This window comes from Haliotis rubra, unplaced genomic scaffold, assembly GCF_003918875.1.
Source record: "Haliotis rubra isolate DU_JTF1 unplaced genomic scaffold, ASM391887v1 Scf1169, whole genome shotgun sequence".
NCBI lineage: Eukaryota > Metazoa > Mollusca > Gastropoda > Lepetellida > Haliotidae > Haliotis > Haliotis rubra.
Genome location: NW_025765080.1, coordinates 176,444 through 202,178, shown reverse-complemented (window position 1 = coordinate 202,178; position 25,735 = coordinate 176,444). Strand labels below are relative to the sequence as shown.

Genomic DNA, 25,735 nt, shown 5'->3' with positions numbered 1-25,735 from the left:
CATCTATATTGTCCCACAGTTGTGTTACTGCTGCAGATCAGGGTGAACAGTTCTCCGTCTGTCACTGTCATGGGGGAACTTGTCAGGACTAAAGAACCTGATAAAAATCGCACATGAAAAAGATGTCACAATCTTATTAAACCCGGGGACAAAAATAAGTTAGTAAGTATAATGTGATGTACAAAAGATAAGGATTACTCGTATGCTGTTCTGCATTACAAGTAAAGACATTTTCCCATGCCGTTAATGTCATCCCACGACTATCTGTTTTAGTCTTCCTGATTGAAGGTTATTTCACCTTCTCGAATGTTTCTGAGTACATAGACATTCTTTCAATATTGAGAAGTAACTATACTAATAACATGCTGATGAATTCATAGCTGCAGAGCTAAAGTGAGTGAGTGAGTTTAGTTTTACGCCGCGCTCGGCAATATTCCAGCTATATGGCGGCAGTCTGTAAATAATCGAGTCTGGACCAGACAATCCAGTGATCAACAGCACGAGCATCGACCTGTGCAACTGGGAACCGATGACATGTGTCAACCAAGTCAACGAGCCTGACCACCCGATCCCGTCAGTCGCCTCTTACGACATGCATATGCATTGGTTACTGAAGGTTCATTCTGACCCGCATCTTACGCGGGTTTGCAGCGCTGAAGACGTTGATTTAGTTTTCTGTTACATTAAATCCGAATCGGGATTCGAACCCACTACCTTCAGAAAGTACTCAATGATGAATTCCGAAATACAGCATGTGTTACATCTGACCACTTTCTGAAAGGCACTGTATATTGCATCACCGTTGTTGTGACTGACTTACTGAGTTTGGTTTTACGCCGCTTTTAGCAATATTCCAGCAATATCACGGCGGGGGACACCAGAAATGGGTTTCACTCATTGTACCCATGTGGGGATTCGAACCCGGGTCTTCGGCGCCGTTGTTGTGAGTCGCATTAACACGACACTGCAAACATTGGATTGGAAGACTATTCTGCATGAAGAACATATGCACAAGAGTAAGTAGTTTATATTACGATACTAGTATCAGGTAGCTAAACGCATATGTCAGGAAAATACTATTCCGTTTAACGAGCACCCACCTACGTGTTCTGTGAAGCCAACGAATGTCAGCAGCATCAGTCGTGAAATCCGATACATGACCATCATACAATCAGCGTGGTCCGTCTGTAAAATACACAGCAGTTGCTCATCCATTGTGTCATTCTACATATTGGTGACCTAGGCAGTTCCGATATTCCAGGACAGTGTCACAGTATGCACTCTCTTCTCTTATTTTTCTCTGAAATAACGTTCTTTCATGTCAGCGTCTAAATCGCGTACTTTATATTACACATCTCTATCCCCCTGAGAGTAAACCTGTGTATACGTGTAGCAATGACACATCACCCTGTAATCACTGTGTCGTTTATATTGACAGTAAACAAGACGTGTGTACACATGTAACGGATACTGATCAGGTGCAAAGGTATGTATTTTCTCCAAGCGAAAAAAAGCCCTCATTCCTATAAATACTTTGATACGTTGACCTAATGTAAATGCCAGAATACCTTCGAAATATTCCAGAATAATGTGCCAAGCAGTGACTGAGTGAGTATGGTTTTACGCCACTTTTAGCAATATTCCAGCAACATCACGGGACACCAGACATGGGCTTCACACATTGTACCCATGTGGGGAACCGAACCCCGGGTCTTCGTCGTGACGAGCGAGCGCTCTGGCCACTAAGCTACCCTACCGCCCCTTGTACAAAGGAAGTGAGATGTAGGGATTTGTCCGGGTCAGTGTCACCATCCTCATCTAGCACTGCAGTGATGACCTATCTACAGATAACAGTATTATCCTTACACCCTGTAAACAGTCGAACATCGTTGTGTTGAAGTTGAAGAAACACGTAAATACGTCGAGTTTCACAAGGTTCAACACAACATTAAATAATGGCTGAAACAAATTCGGAGGCATTTACTTCGAGACAACCGTTGGTTCCATACATCAAAGTTCCACACAACGGTGTTTATCTGTACTTCAAGAGCTTCGTGTCAACAGAGCTGCATATGTGGCAGTAACAGATTTTGTATATTTTAACATGTTGTAAATTGATTAGAATTCATGTAAAACTAAATGCTTTAAATTTCATTGCACAGCTTTTGTTGTAGTCATTTTATTTTATCATGATAAAATCTTAGCCTGCCTTTTGTAACTAACTATCACTCACAGCCAGTTCACTGAGCATGCATGCTACCGCATGTTCACCACACAGCACAATAACATAAGCCCTTCCCCACCTACGTTCTTTTGTCTTTATAGCCAGCTTGGGCAATCAGCGTAGCTTTACACTTTTACACCTTACAAGGTTTGTGGTCACTCCACATTCAATCTTCAGTGTGTCAACATGTCTTGTTCATTTTCTGGACATACCTTTGGATCGTATCTTTGGATCATATTCTAAGGTAATTTGGATATTTTATCTATTTATTGTTCATGTATATCATTTGTAGATATAACTTGTAGTTGTATCAGTGTGTGTTAGTCTTAAATTAGTACTGTGAAGTTGGTGATAAATACTCTACATTCATTATAATGTAATATTAGTAACTTGATTATTAAAAGGCAAGGTTAACCACGTGAGCATGTGATGAATGGATGAACACAAGTATAGCTTTGTAATCATAAATGGGTGAATGAAAATAAGCAATGAATGAATGAATGAATGAATGAATGAATCTTATGCATTGTTTTATATCTTGCTCAGCTACAGCCAAATTTGTGTTTGATTACTGTATCAGTGCTGAGAATGCTTTTGTATATGTTCATCATTAGCATGTCTGTATATATTTGTTGTTATTTTCTCTACAGGCAAACATTTAATACAGATACAGCAGCGTCCCCAGGTGTGAAATAAACCTAGGCCCACACACCTGGTAGGTTTATATGTTGTATATATGTCATGTATATCAAATGAAATACATTTGTACACAGTAATTGTTTACTGAAGCAACTATTTTGTAAAGTTATGACATACGTACGAATTATATGTGTATATCTGTGTTTGGATATGTGTATATTGCTGCATTTATTATATTGTACACCTGATTGTTTCAGGGTTGTCGTTTTCACCTATACCATATCTCCAATAAATCATCGGCCATTGAAGAACAACAAAAGTAGCGTCTGTTGTCTGTGCGTGACTGACGCAGTCCTGCTACATTGGAGCCCCAGTGAGGAATGGCCTAACTGGAGATTTGAGGGCGAGCTTGCTGTCATCAACATTCGAGATCCTATCCACAACCGCTCACGGAACCATGACGTGATCAACGGTAACAACGTGACGCGAGGTGCGTTTTGTCCTGTGATATATACAACTTGTATCTTGTTACCTGCAGATATAGAGACACTTGAGTGTAGGTTGAACTACACATATTATACACTGTATGTACAGATCTGTGCTGATGTTATACTTGACGTTTGCAAACGGCGGTTCAAGGAACCATTATTTACACACGGAATTCATGTACACATGTTCATTATTTAATGCAAGTCAATGTTTGAACATGTTCTGAATTTTTGCTTGTACATTTTTCTGAATATCATGTACCCGGGTTGTGCCTGCGTGCACAATATTTCTTGGCCAATTTAGATCTTGTTGCATGCATGTGTTGTGAATACTTAGACTTAGAATGAGCGCTCATACACTTCAGTACTGACTTCCATAAACGTAGCTGTTATTTAGTGGGGTTTTAATCCTCAACCTCGGTGATTGTGTGCGTGAATGAGAATACCCAACCTATATGAATGTTTGAGTTCCATGCAGTAAACCAAATAAAGTGCATTTATGCATTCATGTAAATAGACCAACAACTACGTTAATGTCATAAATAGGTGTTGTGTTGTTCAACAGGTTATGGTTATGGTTTGTTCTCTCTGCGTTTAGGCTTCTGGTTTCATGGATCATGAGTAATTGTGTTTCCTTCTGTTGGCTTGATGTTGTGGTTCATACGAATGGGTAGTCGTTGTGTTAGGTTTAGTCGACATACCCTATGGGTGTCCCCTTACTCTGCTGCCCCAGCCAATTCATGACCATCCCAAGCACTCAGTCACAACTAACACCTTCTCATGCATTTAGCCCTAAATTGTTTTGGGGTTTTGTTTTGTTTTGTCATCTTTCATGAAGTCAAATGGCCAGCTCATTTCGCGAACATTTGGACGTTTACCTATACGGTTACCACACCTGCTTTTCTTCGTTTACATTTGACTACTTCCCTCGTTTCTGTCACTATGACTGAACCAACACCAGAAGAAGTAAAGAATCTGATTGGAGCTTTCAAGGCGCTCAAGACCTGGCCCAAGTCCGATAGCCCCCGAGGACTTAGTACAATGGATGACGAGTTACACTCAGGCCAAGGTAGAGGCTGAAGATGAACCTCAGGTGCAGTTAGTTCAGGAAAATTTCAGAAGCAATCTCCTTCTGGTTTTCCGTCACCAGTTACCTTGACACAAGCCCCAAGGTTACCATCCTTCTCAGGTGAACAGAAGGGCGAGACTTCATTCGAAGTCTGGAAGTACCAAGTTGAATGTTTGCTACAGAACAAATCGTTGTCTCAACAAGCTGTTGCCAATACTGTGCAGCATTCTTTACGTGGGAAGGCAGCCACTATTGCTATGTGCCTAGGGCCAGAAGCTGATTTAAAACAGCTCATCTCAAAGTTAGAAAGTATTTTCGGCAGTGTTGACAGGAACCAGTCATTGTTAGCATGCTTTTATGGTGCACGCCAGGGAGAGTCAGAAGATGTTGCTGTATGGGATTGTAGGCTCGAACACCTACTGAACCAGGCTGCAACACAGGGATCCATCCCACTAGAGACCAGGAGTGAGATGTTGAGGACCCAGCTATGGTCAGGATCTAAACCAGATCTGCGAGATCTGACAGCACATGTATTTGACCAGGGCAACAGTTATGAAGATCTCCTACGAGCTCTTCGGCGAGCAGAGGCTGACTTACAGCAAAGGGGAGCAAGGACTGGGAAGAAGGGTGCAACCCCCAATATGGCCGCTGTAGCAGTCCGGGATCCAGAGATGAAGGAGATCAAGGGGATCTTGAAACAGTTAACAACTGAAGTTGCCGAGCTCAAGAAGCAACGGGACACTTCTTATTCTGACGACAGGACACCATGGCAATACTCACATGGCCATCAGGGATTTAATACAGCGGTTGGGTCAGAATCATACTGGCATCCACAACACCCATCTCAGGAGCAGCATTGGTCATTGCCCCCGACAGGACCACAGGTTCAAAGGTGGAATCAACCAACTTCAAGAACCCCCCAGGACCAGCATCGTTCTAGATGTCCAGACACCCAAGAGCCTATTTGCTTCAGATGTAAACAGCCAGGACACTTACAGTATGGATGTCGAGTTAGGCTGGATCATTCCAAGTTCTCTTTAAACAGGAAGACGCCTATGGGACGGGGCAAACCATAGGCTTTGGTCACAAACGCCCACCCAACAGCAGTCAGCAGGTAGCCACCCTGATAGGTAAACCTAATGAAGGAACAGTTTTTGTAAATGGGATAGAGGCAAGAGCCTTATTGGATACTGGGTCAACAGTGTCAACTGTGTCCCATAGTTTTTACGTTCGCTCCCTACCAGCTACACCCCTACAGCCCTTAGATGCTATTCTGAAGATAGAGTGTGCAGATGGCCAGCATCTCCCTTATGATGGGTTTATAGAGGTTGAAGTACAGGGTGTAGGTGCAACCTCAGCTAAACTGCCTTGCATTATGCTTGTTGTCCCTGATACCCCGTATAACACCACAGTCCCAGTGCTGCTAGGCACAAATATTTTATCTTGCTACATGGATGAATGCAAGAATCAGTATGGAAGCCGATTCCTTCAAAAGGCTGATATCCATACACCATGGTATATGGCATTCCGCAATATGCTCTTACAAGAGAGGGAACTGGCAAGGCATAACTATTCGTTAGGTAAGGTTCGCAGTGCTGAACATGGTCGTTTTACCATTCTACCTAACACTGAGAGGGGTTATCCAGGGATATTTGTGCAAGCCTATAGTCTACAAAGACACCTGTGCTGTTGTACAACCGACCAAGAACTCTGCTATTCCACCTGATCTAGACATTGCACCAACCATTGTCGATTTCCATCACGATGAAAGATCATGGTTCAAGTTCATGTTTCTAATGTCACCACAAGGACTGTATCTATTCCAACAAGAGCCCTGTTATGCGAGCTTCAAGTTGTCTCCATTGAAGATCTCCCAGCCAAAACACCTACCCAGGATGAAGGTCAACAGGCCATGGACTTAATGGATTTCAATGAGGCTGATGTCACGCCTGAACAACTCAGACTTGGAAAGGAAACCATTTCACAGTTTCTTGATGTATTTTCCACGGGCGAACAGGACATTGGACATGTGACAACAGTGAAACATAGGATTGACCTTGAAGATGACCGACCCTTCAAGCAGAGGCACAGAAGGATTCCACCCGCCATGTACCAAGAAGTGAAGGAACATCTTCAACAACTTCTTACAAGTGGAGTCATCCGTCATTCCTTCTCACCCTGGTCATCTAATGTTGTATTGGTGCGTAAGAAAAGCGGAAAATTACGCATGTGTGTGGACTTCCGACAGCTTAACCAACAGACCATAAAGGACTCCTACGCTCTGCCACGCATAGAGGAGATGTTTGATGCCCTTGCAGGATCCAAATTCTACAGCACCTTGGACATGAAAAGCGGATATCATCAAGTGGAAATTGAAGAGTGCCACAAGGAGAGAACAGCCTTCACCGTTGGTCCATTAGGTTTTTTCGAATACAACCGTATGCCATTTGGACTTTGCAATAGCCCAGCAACATATCAGAGGCTCATGGCTGAGTGTTTCGATGGACTCCACCTTAAAATATGTCTAATTTACCTGGACGATATTATCGTGTTCTCCACAACCTATGACGAACATCTGGAGCGTCTTCAACAGATCCTTCAAAGAGTCAGAGACACTGGAATGAAGCTCACCCCAGACAAGTGCTCCTTCTTCAAGACTAAGATCAAATTTCTTGGACATGTCGTCTCAGAACATGGTATAGAAGCTGATCCAGATAAGGTACAACGGATCAAGGATTGGCCTATTCCTGGAAATCCTGAGGAAGTTCGAAAGTTTCTGGGATTTACAGGATACTACCGTAAGTTTGTACGAGACTTTGCGAAGATTGCCAAACCATTAACTTCCTTAATGCCCAGTACAAGACCCAAGAAACGTGGAAATACAAGAACTGCAGATGCTGATAAACCTTTTCTGTGGGGACCGTCTCAACAATCAGCATTCTGTCAGCTCAAGGATCTTCTCACTTCACCACCTGTCCTTGGATATGCTGATTACAGCAAGTCATTCGAGGTGCACACTGATGCCAGCACCTGTGGCCTAGGTGCAGTTCTGTACCAAGAACAGGAAGGAATTAAAAGAGTCATCAGCTACGCAAGTAGAGGGCTTAGCAAGTCTGAGGGTAACTATTCAGCTCATCGCCTTGAGTTTCTAGCACTCAAGTGGGCGGTGACTGAAAAGTTCCATGATTATCTGTATGGTAATAGCTTTACTGTCTACACAGATAATAACCCTCTTACTTATGTACTCACCACAGCCAAACTTGATGCCACAGGACACCGATGGCTGGCAGCTTTAGCTGCATACAACTTCGACATTGTCTACAGGCCAGGCCTCAATAATGCGGATGCGGATGGACTCTCCAGACTCCGGGAATAGAGGATTGCCATCAACAGTCCCAGATGCCAGCTGAGTCAGTTAGAGCAGTATGCAATACTCTGCAAGGTCACCCTGTTATACAGTCACTATCCTTCTCCATATCACCAGAGGTCACAGATATGGATCCACCTGGACAGCATCTCACAGCAATGACACAGCGAGACTGGAGAATGGCTCAGTCTTCAGATGACATTCTGAGACCATGGATAGCGCTGGTTAAAGCAAGGAAGAAACCAAGACGACAGGATTATCCACCATGTCCAGCTAATAATGCTTTTTATCGGCACTTTGACAGCTTGACATTACAGAGTGGAGTTCTGTACAGAAAGGTTATCCTGGATGGACAAGAGCGACAACAGCTGGTATTGCCTTCTGCCTTTATAGATGATGCATTGCGAGGATTGCACGATGATGTTGGACATCTTGGGAGAGACCGCACATTATCATCGCTCCTACGTGACCGTTTCTTCTGGCCAGGAATGCACAAGGATGTGGAGGATTACATTCAAAGATGTGGCCGATGTTTACGCAGGAAGTCTCCTATCAATGCTCGTGCACCTCTGATGAACATAACTACCACCCAGCCCTTGGAGTTAGTCTGTCTTGACTTTTTGTCTCTAGAAGCTTCTAAAGGAGGTCATCAGTATGTACTTGTCATAACTGACCATTTTACAAGATATGCACAAGCGATTCCAACACGCAACATGACTGCAAAAACAACAGCAGAAGTGTTCTTTAGAAACTTCATTCTACACTATGGCATTCCCAAGCGTATACATAGTGACCAGGGAGCTAATTTTGAGAGCCGTCTGATGAAGGAACTATGTACCATCTTGGGAATGGAGAAAAGCAGGACAACTCCATATCATCCAATGGGCAATGGAATGGTTGAGCGTTTCAACAGGACACTACTCAGCATGCTCGGAACTCTACAGCCTGACAAGAAGACGGATTGGAAGAGCTATGTTGCTCCCCTTGTCCATGCATATAACAGTACTAGGCATGAATCCACCAACCATTCCCCATTTTACTTGATGTTTGGTCGAGAGCCTCGCCTGCCAATTGATCTGGCTTTTGGCATTGAAACCAGCCAGGGACATGGATCAGTTTCATCATATGGGGATTCTCTTCGAAAGAAACTTCAAGGGGCTTATGAGCTAGCAGCCAGAGCATCAGAGACAGCCAAAGATAGACAGAAGACTGGTTATGACTTGAAAGTGCGTGGCGCGATTGTTCAGACTGGAGACAGAGTGCTAGTAAAGGCACTTGCCTTCGATGGAAAACATAAGTTGGCAGATCGCTGGGAAGAGGATCCGTTTGTTGTTCTCTCGCAGCCAAACCAGGATATCCCTGTGTTTGTTGTGCAGAGAGAAACGGGAGAGGGGAGGAAGAGGACCCTTCATCGGAATCACCTCTTACCTATAGGATCAATTGCCATTTCTGAGGCACACAGCCAGCACCAAGATCAAGGACGTCTATAGGATCAGTTCCAATTTCCAACGCACCAGCTACACCAGCCAACACCTGCACCAAGATCCAGGAAACGACCAAACCAGTCACCGAATCATCAGTGGAATCAGAAGACACTCAGGACAATGAGTCAGAGGAGGAAGATCTGTTGATAATTCCAGCAGTTCCTGATGACGAGACTTTCATCAGTGGGAGTACTGTGGACAAGGATACATCTATCTCACAGACAAGTGGTGACGACCAGGTGTCTGCTGAGACAGATGGTAATGCTTCTGGTGGTGACGACCACGTGCAGACTGATACTAGTGAAGACTGCACAGAAGCAGAACCTGAAGACACATCAGAGCAAGAAGACTCATTTGGAAGGGAATCTCCTCCTGTAACTCCTGTAGTTGTCTCAAGACCAACACCACTTCCACGACGCTCTGGACGCCAAACTAAGAAACCAACATGGCAGACGTCCGGGGAATATGTGATGTGCCAGACTTCTGATCCAGATTGGCATCAGAAGAGTCGACGCATAGAACAGTTAGTTGCTACCGGCGTCATTGGTCACATCAGCAGTGGCATTTCCAAAGCACTTCTTTCACTCATTGACGAACCCCAAGAATGACGTGGACGTCATTTTCCACAGGAGGGAAGTATGTGGCAGTAACAGATTTTGTATATTTTAACATGTTGTAAATTGATTAGAATTCATGTAAATAAATGCTTTAAATTTCATTGCACAGCTTTAGTCATTTTATTTTATCATGATACTTAGCCTGCCTTAACTAACTATCACTCACAGCCAGTTCACTGAGCATGCTTACCGCATGTTCACCACACAGCACAATAACATAAGCCCTTCCCCACCTACGTTCTTTTGTCTTTATAGCCAGCTTGGGCAATCAGCTAAGCTTTACACTTTTACACATTACAAGGTTTGTGGTCACTCCACATTCAATCTTCAGTGTGTCAACATGTCTTGTTCATTTTCTGGACATACCTTTGGATCATATCTTTGGATCATATTCTAAGGTAATTTGGATATTTTATCTATTTATTGTTCATGTATATCATTTGTAGATATAACTTGTAGTTGTATCAGTGTGTGTTAGTCTTAAATTAGTACTGTGAAGTTGGTGATAAATACTCTACATTCATTATAATGTAATATTAGTAACATGATTATTAAAAGGCAAGGTTAACCACGTGAGCATGTGATGAATGGATGAACACAAGTATAGCTTTGTAATCATAAATGGGTGAATGAAAATAAGCACGAATGAATGAATGAATGAATGAGGTCTTATTTTGCATTGTTTTATATCTTGCTCAGCTACAGCCAAATTTGTGTTTGATTACTGTATCAGTGCTGAGAATGCTTTTGTATATGTTCATCATTAGCATGTCTGTATATATTATTGTTATTTTCTCTACAGGCAAACATTTAATACAGATACAGCAGCGTCCCCAGGTGTGAAATAAACCTAGGCCCACACACCTGGTAGGTTTATATATTGTATATATGTCATGTATATCAAATGAAATACATTTTGTACACAGTAATTGTTTACTGAAGCAACTATTTTGTAATGTTATAACATATGTACGAATTATATGTGTATATCTGTGTTTGGATATGTGTATATTGCTGCATTTATTATATTGTACACCTGATTGTTTCAGGGTTGTCGTTTTCACCTATACCATATCTCCAATAAATCATCGGCCATTGAAGAACAACAAAAGTAGCGTCTGTTGTCTGTGCGTGACTGACGCAGTCCTGCTACAGGGATGCGGTGTGATCTACCCACTGATATGTGGGCATGTTAAAGTCATGTTGCATACAATTCACAATTTCATGCCAAACCCCTCTCTCTCTCTCTCTCTCTCTCTCTCTCTCTCACCTCTCTCTCTCTCTCTCTCAATGGTATATCACACAATGCTTTCATTGCTGCTTTTACAACACTGATGCAGTTCCAAATGTTTGTACTACAAACAATAAGAGTTGTTAGAAACGTGCAGATTGCGAGTTTGAAAAGTATATTTCAAAAGGTCATTCAATGATGATATTGACATCAGCAATACCAGTGAACGGTAACAAACTCCCACCTCCTAACCCGTTATCTATTTGTGTGAACCAGTTTCAGTCCTGTGGATGACAAACCTGTGTTACACAGGGACGTGTAGTCTGTCTCACAGTCCCCGAACCACATTATTTTCCCTACTGCCTAGCCCTCTCTGCAGTGCTAAAGCCCTAAATAAAGCAAGTCTAGATTTCCTCAGGTTCTGAATCTCTGGTCTCCCTAGGGCTCCTTTTGAATTTAAATGGGCTTGTTTGTTACTATCAAAATTATATATATTCAGAGACTAAGCATTAGTCTAAGGGACGTGCTGCGATCCCCTCTCGTGCTACGAGTTGAAACAGTGTGAGCACCCAGACTGTACTTTAGATGAACCAGTAACGCATACTCCTCTGAAGTCTTAGTAAAAAATGTATCAATGAACGAATTGTGTTCCACCCTCGTTTAAGCCTGGTTGTTACATTTGTTTGAGTGGCATTCTAGAAGTTGGTGGTATAGAGATGACAAAACTTTAGGGACAGCATATGCTTGAAAACGGTAAAAGAATCTATACCAAAAATAAAGAAGTTGATCATCCATAACGTTTCGTCATCTCTGGCTGCTACACTTGGTTACAGAGAAAGTCACAATGTAACTGTAATTGTTGTTGACATGAACAGGGAATACTGTATTCGTGGGATACCACAGAAGATAAACGCGTTCCGTTAACACGGTATCTAATGGGTGGGTGTGTTAGTTTGATCACCCAATTCAAATGACACATGTAAATATGAAGAGCAATGTCTGTTTGTTCTAAGGAAATACGTCGTCATATGAGCGAAATATTCTCAAGCACGACGTAAAACCCAATTTCACCTCACCTCGCCTCTAATGAAATACATGTACAGGTCATCAATAGCATAGAGAAGCATACGCTCAAACATGGACGATGTGAACATGTCCGGTGTACAGTAGTGGTGGTCCGATTAATTGAAATAATCGAAGATTGGTCGCAGTGACCAAACGACCAAGCAATTGATCATGTTTTCTCATAATCGAACTCAAACAATTCTTGAAACACTTGTTTTCATAAACAATATTTTTCACAAGGTTGTTTTTGTCTGTTACATTTCATAAGCACTACAAGCTCGTTTCAAGTCATGATTGAATTTATCTTAAAGACTCCAAGAAATTTATGCTCCTGGCATACTAGTCATCCTTTAAAGAAGTGAAATTTTGCCAAAAACACCCCAAAAGAACCACGTTTTTTCCTTATATTTATGTGCATTAACAAACATTAATGACGCTAACCAATTTTTTTCGATGATTGATCGGTTGTAATAAACCAATCATCAATTATGAGATTTTAACCAATTCCCAACACTAGTGTACACCTTTTAAATTATCAAGTCATTACTGATTTTATTTACCCATTATTGTAGAACTAATTCCATCTTTTTATGTCCATTTCAGTCTTTTATACACGACTGAATAACTGGTCACTGTACATTCTTGCTATTAGGTGTGCTGTTATGGCAGTAGCAAGGATCAACTTCAATATTTACGTTTAACTTCAACTAAAGATAGTTTAAGTGCATGGAACAGCTGCGATCACTCAACACAACGCCAAATAGGGCGGGTCTCCTAATCTCAGGTCCACATTCTGACGCCGCCCACATCCTCGCGGTGCATTGCTCGGTTTCCCAGACGCATCAGCAAGTTTATCCGGGAAGTGATGTCAATGTGACGGCAAGGGAAGAAATATTATCTGTATAACTTACTGCACTGAAATAGTGGATAATGTCAGTTACGACTTAAAGCCGAGAGCATCGTCACCGTCAGTAAGAAGAAATAACTATCATCTAACACTATTGTTTTACAACAAAGATCAACAATATCACTCCTCACATCTCGGGTGTCTTGGGCGCCAAGTCTGAAGCCAGGTACACGTTTTATAAGTCCCGCCGTTTTAACTGGTATTAGACAATTCCATGTCAGGGACACCAGAAATGAACTTCAGACAACGTACCTGAACATGGAATGTGACCTGGGCGTGGGAGGGAACGCTTTAACCACTCGGCCACCTCACCGCCTGACCAAACCACCAAAGCCTTGACACCAGATGAAGGTGTGGATTCGAGGTCCTAAGAGATCAGTTCGGACATATGTACCCAAGTAGCGTCTGCCATCTGGCCTACTAGTGTCATGTTGGGATGAACGTCGTTGTTTTCTGACGCTTGACTCATGTCCCAGAAGTCCAGGTAATACACATAGTGTGGTGTCTCTGTACCTCCACGGTGTTCACTGTGTAGTGTTGTAGTCGCCCCTGTCTCCTGTCTGTATTCACGTAGTATGGTGTCGCTGTACCTCCAGGGGAGTTCACTGTGTAGTCTTGTAGTCGGCCGTGTCTCCTGTCTGTATTCACATAGTGCAGTGTCTCTGTACCTCCACGGTGTTCACTGTGTAGTGTTGTAGTAGGCCGTGTCTCCTGTTTGTATTCACGTAGTGTGGTGTCTGTGAACCTCCACGGTGTTCACTGTGTAGTGTTGTAGTAGGCCGTGCATCTTGTACCACTGTTTGTATTCACGTAGTGTGGTGTCTCTGTACCACCACGGTTTTCACTGTGTAGTGTTGTAGTAGGCCATGTCTCCTGTCTGTATTCACGTAGTGTGGTGTCTCTGAACCTCCACGGTGTTCACTGTGTAGTGTTGTAGTAGGCTGTGTCTCCTGTCTGTATTCACGTAGTGTGGTGTCTCTGTACCTCCACGGTGTTCACTGTGTAGTGTTGTAGTAGGCCGTGCATCTTGTACCACTGTTTGTATTCACGTAGTGTGGTGTCTCTGTACCACCACGGTGGTCACTGTGTAGTGTTGTAGTAGGCGTTGTCTCCTGTCTGTATTCACGTAGTGTGGTGTCTCTGAACCTCTACGGTGTTCACTGTGTAGTGTTGTAGTAGGCCGTGTCTCCTGTATCCCTTTCTGTATTCACGTAGTGTGGTGTCTCTGAGGTGAAATTGGGTTTAACGTCGTGCTTGAGAATATTTCGCTCATATGACGACGTGCATGCGTATGTGTATGTGCGTCTGCTTGTACTAGCCCAGACTGAAGCTGGTTTTATAGTGCTAGCCCACTGAGATAGCATGCCGCAGTGAAGCAGGAATACCCCACTCCAGACACATTATACTGACTCCGAGCCGACCAGTCCTTGTTTTACCCATTAATGCCGAGCGCCAGGCAGGGACCAACAAGTACCATATTTTAACGTCTTTTGGTATGACGCGGTCGGGGATCGAACCTGCGACCTTCCGCTCTCCGGGCGGACGCTCTTACCACTACACCACGGAGGCAGTTGTGGTGTCTCTGAACCTCCACGGTGTTCACTGTGTAGTGTTGTAGTCAGCCGTGTCTCCTGTCTGTATTCACGTAGTATGGTGTCTCTGTACCTCCACGGTGTTCACTGTGTAGTGTTGTAGTAGGCCGTGTCTCCTGTCTGTATTCACATAGTGTGGTGTCTCTGTACCTCCACGGTGTTCACTGTGTAGTGTTGTAGTAGGCCGTGCATCTTGTACCACGGTCTGTATTCACGTAGTATGGTGTCTCTGTACCTCCACGGTGTTCACTGTGTAGTGTTGTAGTCGCTTGTGTCTCCTGTCTGTATTCACGTAGTATGGTGTCTCTGTACCTCCACGGTGTTCACTGTGTGGTGTTGTAGTAGGCCGTGTCTCCTGTAAAATGTAATTTTTCCACAGAGACAACTAAAATTGATATTTTATACTTATCCTGACTCATGCTCTTTTGCTTGTCTTCTTCTTCTTGCGAACATAGTGGAACACTTGTATCTCCTTAATTGAAGCTCCCTTCAATGTAAAATCACTAATTGGTACTCACCAAGAGTTGCCTCCCTTGCCCTTTGCGCGGGAACAGGTGTCGCCACCCTCTGGCCTCATGCTTCACTCTCTCCTGATTTTGCGAGCCCAACACTTGAATTTACAGGGAAATCCAAAGTGTTATGTGGGGAGGATGGGAGGGCTTACCTCATGAGTCAGGATAAGTATAAAATATCAATTTTACTCTAAAAATTACATATTTTTCCTTATCCTGACTCATGCTCTTTTGCTTGTAGAATCCTACGGAAACGGAGGTGGGAAAAACAGAATACTTTGGATTTATAGAATTAGTGATTTATATAGATATAACTGTAATAACCCCTTACGGGAACTTCATAAAGGCATAGACTTAGGATATTTCCTCTATTATAAGCCATAGGTTATATTTTGCCATACTGGGGTATTTACAATAATAATATACTGTGATATTATCAAATAACAATATCAAAGCGACTCTGATAGAGAAGCTATACAACTGAACATAATCATCAGTAAAAGCTTAAGGGTGAGTAGACCTAAGCTAAGTATATACATAGTGCTAGAACTCCGTAGAGTTATAAGCTAGATAATGCATGTATCAATTATGCATATTAATCTCGTAAGACTATGTGTTAACGTTTACGAGGGACTGTCAACTGCTGTGCGAGGACCAAGGGACCGAAATGGTGAATACCTGAGACGTCCTCGGTGGTGATATCTCTCAGATAGTGATTAGCAAACACCATGTTAGATTTCCAAAAGCATCCTTCCATAATTGTATTCAATGAACAGTTACCGTGTAGGGCGAGAGTGGAAGCCAATGCCCTGATCTCATGGGGATTTGATGCTGTTGGAGGGTCCAGTCCTGCTGCCTTGTAGGCGCGAAGTATGACAGTTCTTATCCATATAGATATGGTGGTACGAGAGACTTCTGTCTGAGTTGTTGCCGACAAAGGGGATGAATAATCGTTTGAGAAATCTTCGCCTTGTTTTGGAACGTCGTAAATAGATTTTGAGAGCTCTGACTGGGCATAGAGATAAGTCCAGTGTATCTTGAGATCCGAGAATCGAGGATAGTGCAGGGATATGGAATAACCTGTCTGGTTGACCTGGTAGTTGATTTTTGGCGATGAAATCCCATCTTAGTCCCAGGTGTGCTGTGTTTTGATTGTCATCAAACTGTATCCTCTCATAATCTAGTGCGTGAATTTCTGACATCCTGGCTGCTGTGGCTAGAGATAACAGGAAAAGCGTTTTCTGTGAGAGAAATTCAAAGTTGTCGATTCCAACGGTTCATAAGCCTCACTTGTGAGGTGTTGTAGCACTATATTCAGATCCCAAGCTGGGGCGTGGAACTTCCGCTTTGGTCCTCAATCGGAAAGCACGTAGTAAGGCCAGTAACTCTGGGTTTTAGTCAATTTGACACCCGTTCTCATAGTAATCACACAGAACTAAGCGGCAAGATATGTTGACAATGTCAGGCCTTTTAAATGTTTGTTTTGTTTTTAAAAATATTTCTGTATTGAGCATCCATTCTGTTGGTGACGGTTGATGTGGCCAAGAGAGTGCGTCTGCTAGTACATTCTTGGCTCCGGGAATGTGACATGCTCTGACATGTAGGTTGAGATCGTGGATTAGATCGAACAGTTGAAAGCTTAAAGTCAATAGGTTCAGTGATCTCGTTGAGCCTTGTTTGTTCACATAGAACACCACTGTCGAGTTGTCGGTATGAATCATTAGGTGCGCATTCTGTAGAATGGTGCTCCAATGAAGTATGGCGTTGATTACAGCTTTCATCTCTAACATGTTTATATGCAGCTTGCTTTCTTGCTGATTCCATAACCCTGATGCCGTCCGGTTGGCGAGATGAGCTCCCCAACCTTGGAGCGACGCGTCTACATATAGATGGGTTTTGAATTCCTGCTCTGCGAAACAAATACCTTCGCAGACATTCGACCTCCTGGTCCACCATAGTAGATGAGGTCTGAGATGTTTGGTGAGACTGAATGGTTGTAGGTCGTCGAGATGTGCATTGATGAAGACCTGTAGCGGTAGCGTAACTGTAATCTGCCTCTGACTGTCATGTCTTGGGCTGATGTGAGGGAGACCAACAAGCTCTGCCATTGTCGTAGTGGTAGCGGAGAGAGTAGAAACTGGCGGAATGGTCTGTTGGATCTTGAGCCAGCGGTCTTCTGGTCTGACGATACGGTTGAGATTAAGTGATAAATCGAATGCCTAGGAACTGCAGATCTTGCGATGGTACTAGGTCCGACTTGAGTAAGTTTACTAACCATCCTAGCTGTGTTAGTAGCTTTATGATGTAGTTTAACTGTAGTTTGAGGCGCTGTGGATCTTGATCTACTTGTATCCCGTCGTCTAGGTAGAGCGCTCTCGTAGCCCTAGGCGATGTAGATAGGTGACAATAGGTTTACGTTATCCTCGTGAATAGCCAGGGGGCTGATGATATTCGAATGGGAATTACTTTCCATTGGTAATGTAGCCCGTCTAGTGTAAATCGTAGAGTATTTCCTGGATTAGGGATGTATCGGGATGTGTAGATATCGTCTTGCAGATCTATACTGGCCATGTAATCCATGGGGTGAATCAACTGCGTAACTGAGGTAGGTGTATCATCTGAAACTTTGGTGGTTTTGCGTAGATAATTCCTGTTGAAAAAGCTCATGTTGTAAATGAGTCTGTATTTCTCCTTGGAGTTTTTCTTGGGTACTAGGAAAACTGGGGAGTAGAAGCCTGGTTCGATGTTTACTTGATCTAGTACTTCTATGGCCTGCTTGGTTAGGAGTGATGTAACAGCCTCTCTTAACTTTGGTAGTTGTTGTGCCTGTAAGTCGAACTTGTGAGGGTTGACTGTCAGCGGAGGCGTGGCCTGTAGTGGGATACGAAATCCGTGTTGAAGAATGTTGGAGACATAAGGGTCTTGTAACATTCCCCAGTTCTCCCAGTGTAGTTGGAGGCGTCCACCCACTTGTGACGGTTGTACTGGAACGGCTGGGGGTGGAAGACTCCAGTCGTTCCGAACCTGTCTTTCAGCGTTTATAGTTGCGGGAACCTCTGGGTGTCCTGCCTCTTCCTGACCCTCCTCTATAGTTGCCATATGGGCGTGAAAAGAATCTTTTCCCCTGGCTGGCTATCTTCCTATCCGTGCTTTCTGTAGTCCGAGAACTTAGATCTCCTGAGTATCTTTGTGAAGTCTGCCTGATGACGCTGGCTAGCGTGTCCATCGACTTGATCATAAGGACTTCTCTGGAGTCCTTAGTGACTTCCTTGGAGACTTTGTCTATTCCTCCGTCAAAGATGGATGGGGAAGACCACGGGGCTGTATAGAGTGGAGCTGTAAAGTTCTCACCCCAGCTGCAGGAAGCGAGGAGGCCTTGACGACGAGCTAAGGTCAGCGCTGCTGAGACAGATGTGAGATGATCTGTTAGGAACTGCTGGTCCTTCTTTTGCATCAGTAGGGCCGAGTAGATCATCCTATCATCTTCAGAGGTAAATTATTCACGAAATCTGGTGATAAGTGTCTCATTGATCGTTCTAGATCTATTTAGGCCAAAAACATCGTCTCGTCATGGTTTCTATCTGCACCAGCTTGCGATCGTCAATCTTGTAGTTCTTGTTCTTAACATCGGCTGATCAGCTTGTAGTTGTCATCGATGTCTTGTGCCTTGAGGAAGGGTCCATGTTGTGCGTGGAGAACTTCTTAAGCGTGAAAGTTCGGCAGATGTGGTGTCTGCACTTTCGTGGCTTTATGGAAGGCTGTATCTAGATTCTGTGGCACCGCGGCAATCGGGTTCGATCGGAGTAGGGTGGCGGCGTCTGCATCGTCTTCCTTCATCAGGTATGTCTGCGCTGAGTTGCCACTCTTGGGCGGTGAAGATAAATCTAGGTTGTTTACCATCCAATATCTTATCTCAGCGTCTGAGAAAATGATGCCTCCATCATCTTCTGTTCCAGCATCGGTGATGAGAGGTTGATGCTCTTCTGATGGTGAACTGTGTGCTGCTATCTCTATGTCGGGTGGGCAGGGGGAGACCTGACTGTAGACTTGTGTGCAGACTTGTGTGGTGACCTGCGAGGTGATCGGCGTGGTGATGTCGCGGAGATGCGGCGTGGTGAAGCGGCGTGGAGATCGTCTAGGTGATCTCGTCTATGGGATGACCTTCTCCGGAGATCTGCGAGGAGAATGTTGATAACCCGCGAAGCTCTTGAGTAGTCCCTCGATGTCCTTCTGGGCGATGGCGATCTGTGTGGCGGCCTTAGGTGAAGCTTCCTCTGCGTCGGACCTGGGGGCTGGCGCCTTGACCTCCGTGGCGGCTTCCGTGATGTCTGGTGGTCTGAGTCCGCATCTGAGGATGAGGCGAGGGCGGTGGCGATCTCTCCGCCTTGCGAAGGCCTTAGAAGGCTGTACATCTGGGTCCTTCGTCGAGGTGGTCTGTGACTTCCTTCGAAGGCTGCTTAAATCGTGGCTGCTTTCGCTGACTGGGGGTGCCTCTGGGGTGTGTCGTCTGCGTTGCTCAGGCCCTGGGCTGGCTGCTTCTCCCGTCTGTAGTGGCCCTCCATCATGGTCATGATCTGCCGCAACAGCTCGTCTGGGATGGTCTGCGACGAAGTAGTCGGTGCCCTCTCTGCGATGATAGCGGCTGGGCCCTCAGGGGAGTCGTCTGACATCAGTGTAGAGACATCAGGCTGCATGGCGATCTCTGCTGATGTCACTGTAGCTGTCACCGGCCGCTTCTTGTGGCGTACGTCAGGGATGATGATCGGCTGATCATCGTAGAGGCCCAGTTCGGCGGCTGGAGCGATCTCGGCTGAGAAAGTTCTTGGCGACCGTGAACTTTCCCTTGGAGGTGGCGCTGCCCTGGGGTCGAAGTCTGCGTTGAGAAGGCGTCGAGGCCCTCTTGGACTTTAGCTGCGATGGCCAGGGCGTCTGGGGAGGCAGGGCGCTTCTTAGAGGTGGCGGACTGCATCCCGCCCTCTTCCGGCAGGGTCTCTAGCGGAACACCAGGCGGGAGGGTCGATCGACAGCAGCTGACTGGATGGGGAATCCGATGTATGCGGCCATGTCTAACCCTTGTTTGCGTGACCTATCTGCGATGCGTCTCAAGGCCTTAAAGATATTTATGAAAAGCAGAATTAGATAGATTAATGCAGTAACTGCAAGCGTGAATCAAGCGCACAAGGTGTAGCACAACTAGGGCATAATACATGCGGGTCAGCAACAGAGCGTAAACTGCAAATGGTACAGATTTTCATCAGCGTAATACTAGCTGAACAATCCGCGAACTCCGTGAATAAACGGTAGAAATACGATTAATTATCAATGCAAATTAATGAAGGATACTAGCTATACCTCTATAGTAACCTATAAGGGTAACTAACTAAGAAAAACCAAAGGGATATAGTGTGTAAGGAGACACAGAAATCTCATCCTGCTCACTGGTGAAGATGAGGAGAGAGTGAAGCATGAGGCCAGGTGAGAGGGTGGCGACACCTGTTCCCAAGCAAAGGCAAGGGGAGGCAACTCTTGGTGAGTACCAATTAGTGATTTTACATTGAAGGGGCTTCAATTAAGGAGATACAAGTGTTCCACTATGTTAAACATAAGAAGAAGACAAGCAAAGAGCATGAGTCAGGATAAGGAAAAATGCCTTCAAAGTTGTTTTCCCCTCGATTAACGGATGTCAGTCTCAAGCGTCACATTGCATTATCAATGTCAACTCCCTGGGGCATCATACAACTCTTGCAGCCACTAGGCGCACCGAGTTAATGTGACTTTCGCATCTTTACTCGGTACCCATTCACAGCTGGGTGGACTGGGACACATAGTCACAGTACTTTGTCCAAGTTTACTGCACATTGCTGCACTCGCAACTAAGTGTTTGCACGTATTCATGGCGGCGGTCTGTAAATAATCGAGTCTGGACCAGACAATCCAGTGATCAACAGCATGAAGATCGATCTACGCAATTTGGAACCGAGGACATGTGTCAACCAAGTCGGCGAGCCTGACCACCTGATCCCGTAAAATTAAGCCTCTTCGACAAGCATGGGTTTACAGAAGATCAATATTCCAACATGGACCTTCACGGTACGTTTTTCATAGATCTACCTGTGGTTGGAAATGACTAACAAAAAAAAAGACTGAATAAGGCATTACAAGGTTGTGTTGCAGGCGAAATCTGTGCATTATGCTGTATATGGGAAGAACTGTGAAACTCCCCACTACAGTTCCAATCAGAAGAACGTTATTGTCCCATGAGAGAGCCACTGGGCTCTGAGACACAACATAAGTAAGGTTGTGCCACGCTCTTAGCAATCCAATATTCATTCATCCAATATCATGGAGGTGGACACCAGAAATGGGCTTCACACATTGTTGTGAATCCATGAATGTATTCAGCGTGACAATCAACGCTACTCTATCTCCATTGCCTGCCCCCACCAAAAAAACCCCAACAAAACAAACTATTATCTGTTGTTGTATCATATCCCTGTTTACTAGTAAGTAATAATAATAATTGTGAATTCATAATGCACCTTTTCCATGTACAAGGCACATGCTCAAAGCACTAACACACAATCTGATTATTATAACCCAAGCTGCCCATGAAAAAGGTTAATAGTCACATGACATATCCCACTGGGTACCCATTTTCTGCTGGGTAATTGAGTCTGGCATTCGTGACCAACTCGTGTTATTCCGGGACAAGCCGAATAAGCGTCTCGTGCCTGTCTGGAAGGATTTCAGAACTAGTTCAAACAGGAGCGATAACTCTATTCCTGTTTCATTCCAAAGGTACTTTATATCACGAAAAGTACTCATACATTGTATTGCTGTTTTTGCTTTTGCTTATATATTTTTAAAGAATTAAACCTCCTTGGTACAACTAGAAGAAAGACAAAACATATTTGTTAAAGACATACTAGTATTCTGGCGTAATCATTACCAGATGTTCACCTTCTATTTCCAATTATATTTCTGAAAGGGGTTTAATAATCTAAAATGGGATTTGTTTTATTGAATATGCAAATAAAATTTATAAAAACCAGCTACATTAAATCCCAAAGCAGAAACTCAAAAAATGACTTTTATAATATTTCTCAAACTGAACATTAAATTGTACCCTTGCTGTCATACCCCAAGTGGAATTTTAAATGAATTCTCTGAAAAAATATATGAATGACCACAATAAGGTCAGACTAAAATATTCCCAGAGAATTGAAATATATGCCGAATGTTAAAAGATTAAAGTTCATTAGTTACATACAGCTATATAATATTATTGTTTTGAAACTTCGGCGATCTATAATTACATTTCCAAAACTGTTGGAAGCCCACGGACAATCACCACAACAAGCCCACTTAAGATCGCCAGAAATACATTCAGTTGGACCCATGGGAGCCGTTATGTCAACAAACTCCGCGTCGTGTATTTGAAACTCTTACCGTCAATTGCATGATTCTTATCAAAACTTCATGATAGACAGCACAATTCTGTTAGCTACCTTCTAAGTACTTTCAATAAGATGATATATATTTTCATGATTTTTAAACAATAACATAATGCCATAAGCGATATAAGTAGTGGGAGTTATTCTTATCAAAGCACGCAGTTAGCATTACGTGTGTTCTGATTGGTTTGTCGTATTTTTAAGCACATAACAAACATCGGGCGGGGCCGAGTCTTCTTGGAGTTCTGGAAGAGGTGAGTGGTGTGAATGTGAGTCTAGACCACACATCACATGGAAGCTTTAAAATCTTTGAATCTGGACCAAACAAATCAGTGATGCACAGCACTAGCACAAGTCACAAAGCGGGACTAACCAGTCCTCTTTATTTGGCTCTCCACGGTCATCATATGACCTGAATGAGGTGTTACATTAAACATCATTCCACATGTCATGTTGCCTGGAAGACAGGATTGTTGGTTTAACTGACTGACTGACTGACTTGGTTTGGTTTTACACTGCTTTTAGCAATATTCCAGCAACATCAGAGTGGGGTACACCAGAAATGGGCTGCACACATTGTACCCATGTGGGAATCAAACCAGGGGTCTTATTGGCCAGAGCGCTTTAACCACTAGGCTACCCACAGCCCTGATTGTGGTTTTAACACCACTCTCATGGTCAATTATTGATTCTGGGCCACAATACCAGTGATTGATATTCTGAGCACTGATCTGCCCAATGGGGATAGATGTATCAATCATGTCAGCAATCCTGACCACCAGTATCTTCATGTGCAACAAGTCACACCTCAGCCCTTCTTTCTGACAACAATTTTCTTGGACACTTTCTGCCACAAGGTATCATGAGAACAAACAAACGAAGTAAGTACAAAATACTTTATGAATATCAATTTCAAATCAACTGAATAAGAACTTATTATGTACATCATCCACATTGGCACTATGAGGAAATGTATGAGGAATAGGGAGCTCACAATGTATATACATTCCAGGTGACCCAACACAAAGTGATAACACATATTGGCACAGAAAATATCATTCGTCCATAATGAAAAAAAAACCAATGGACGGTCAAGGCCTCTAGTAAGACAGGACCTACAGTAAAATTCAACATACTAATTTGGTGTTATCAGTTTTATAACAGATAACTTGACAACTTAGTCATGCTACTTGTAGCAGCATTGAAAACACTACATATGAAAAGATAACATGACTGGAAGCTTGTGTAGGGAGCTAATCAGATCTCAGTTCAGAGGAACTATCTTCCAACTACTACATGAGGTACATGACCTGTAACATAGAATGCATACTATCTACAGTTTGGTGTCTGCAGCTGTGATCTTTAAACAAGAAAGAGTGAGTGAGTGAGTGAGTTTGTTTTGCGGCTTTTAGCAATATTCCTGCAATATCGCGGGGAGGGACACCAGAAATGGGTTTCACATATTGTACCCATGTGGGGAATCAAACCCGGGTCTTAGCCCGGCATGGCGAATAGCGCTTTAACCACTAGGCTACCGACCACCCCAACAAGAAAAGAAATATTCTGTGTATGTAAAGGCGCATGTTTGTAACAGTGACATTTCAAAGCGAAACCCTGTCATTATATATATATATTCCAAACTAAGAAAGACATTGCTTACTACAATGTTATTTTGAAATTTCTATAATCACATATGAGCTTAATGTGTGACCTCTGCTCAGTTTACTTAAAAAGAAACAATGCTGTTTTCTACATCTATACAAAGGTTTCAATGCAATATATGACAAAAAAATCATACAGTCATCAAAACATTCTCCATGCAAACTTAGGTTCATGACCAAAAACATACTATCAAAATGGTGGAAATCAAATACAAGCATACCTGAGTAAATATACTGAGTTCAGTGACACAAGAAGAACAGAAAACATTCTTATTCAAAAGTTATGTAATACCAACACATGGGATCAATTTGATGCAAAATTCAAACTTATTCCGCCAAACAAGATGAAAAACAAATCGACAAGCCTGAGTAGTCTTTTCTTCCAATAAAACAATACACTAAATGTTCCAGCACACAAAGTAAAACATTATAGAGGAAGTGCAGCTTGCATAACTGTGAAGAACAAATTTTTAACCCAACACCCCTCAATGAACTTAACAGTCTGACAAGAGGGTATTTCCATGGATATAATCTTTGTTATGCTGATAAACAGGACACATACCACATACCCGTTTCATATACAAATAAAATATAGACTGCAATTGTGATACAATATTTGAATCTGACTGACCACCAGTGCTGGATTTCATTAAGCTATCATAGTGCTACTGCTTTATATCCATGCGTTAACAAATGACCAGGTGAATCTCAGCTGGACAAACATGGCATTGGACTATTGCTGTACTATAAAGACATATGAGCTGTGAGTCCAGGTGAGTCACAGTTTTTACTGCTTTCTAAAACACATAAGGAAAGGAATATTGCTGACAAACTAAGAATCCTTATCAAGGTGAAACTGAAATTTGCACACATGATCGCCGGGTCCTACAGGCAAACATGGATAAGTTGGACCGGTGCAGAGAGCGATGTTTACAGAGTAGGCGGTGCACAGCAGTGAGGCAAACCCATTTTGGTTTGTGTAAATTAGAGCAGATGTAGGCTAATGCCGTCTATTGCATGACGATGACATTGATTCAGCGTAGCTGCACACGCCTTGCTCATAAGACTCCTGCTTGTCCCGGTGCAGCAGAATTAAGCACTACACATGATCGCGGACAACCTGGGGCCCCTTAAGTAAACAATGGCAAGCGCGAAGTGGATTGGCACTCATACATGTTAATATGGGTCAATTGTCGAATTAGGTGCTCAACTTATCCTTGTTTGCCAGAAATATGACTAAGGACACAACTTCAAATGCCTTAGAGAACTGAGGCAGCACCATAACATTGCTATGAGGCTCAACTATGCCACATTTCATTAGGTAGGGTTACAGATGTGGCAACTCATATATTCTAACATTATTACCCATATAGGAAGAAGGACACAGGGTAGTATTTTTTTCCAACTTCGGGATGAGGGGAATGA

General features: G+C 43.3%; 3 long non-coding RNA genes across 3 annotated transcripts; 2 read left to right on the top strand and 1 right to left on the bottom strand.

The window, feature by feature from the left end:
* Nucleotides 1-10: 10 nt before the first annotated feature.
* On the bottom strand, nt 11-1,276 carry LOC124257050. The gene is made up of 2 exons (XR_006893171.1): nt 1,101-1,276; nt 11-97 (listed from the first exon to the last, which is right to left on the bottom strand). It is a non-coding gene; the product is annotated as an uncharacterized LOC124257050 (long non-coding RNA).
* Nucleotides 1,277-2,391: 1,115 nt separating this feature from the next.
* LOC124257069 lies at nt 2,392-3,235 on the top strand. Its single transcript, XR_006893180.1, has 3 exons — nt 2,392-2,468; nt 2,875-2,939; nt 3,121-3,235. It is a non-coding gene; the product is annotated as an uncharacterized LOC124257069 (long non-coding RNA).
* A 6,112-nt stretch (nt 3,236-9,347) lies between these two features.
* LOC124257059 lies at nt 9,348-11,036 on the top strand. The gene is made up of 3 exons (XR_006893178.1): nt 9,348-10,286; nt 10,691-10,755; nt 10,938-11,036. It is a non-coding gene; the product is annotated as an uncharacterized LOC124257059 (long non-coding RNA).
* Nucleotides 11,037-25,735: the final 14,699 nt, after the last annotated feature.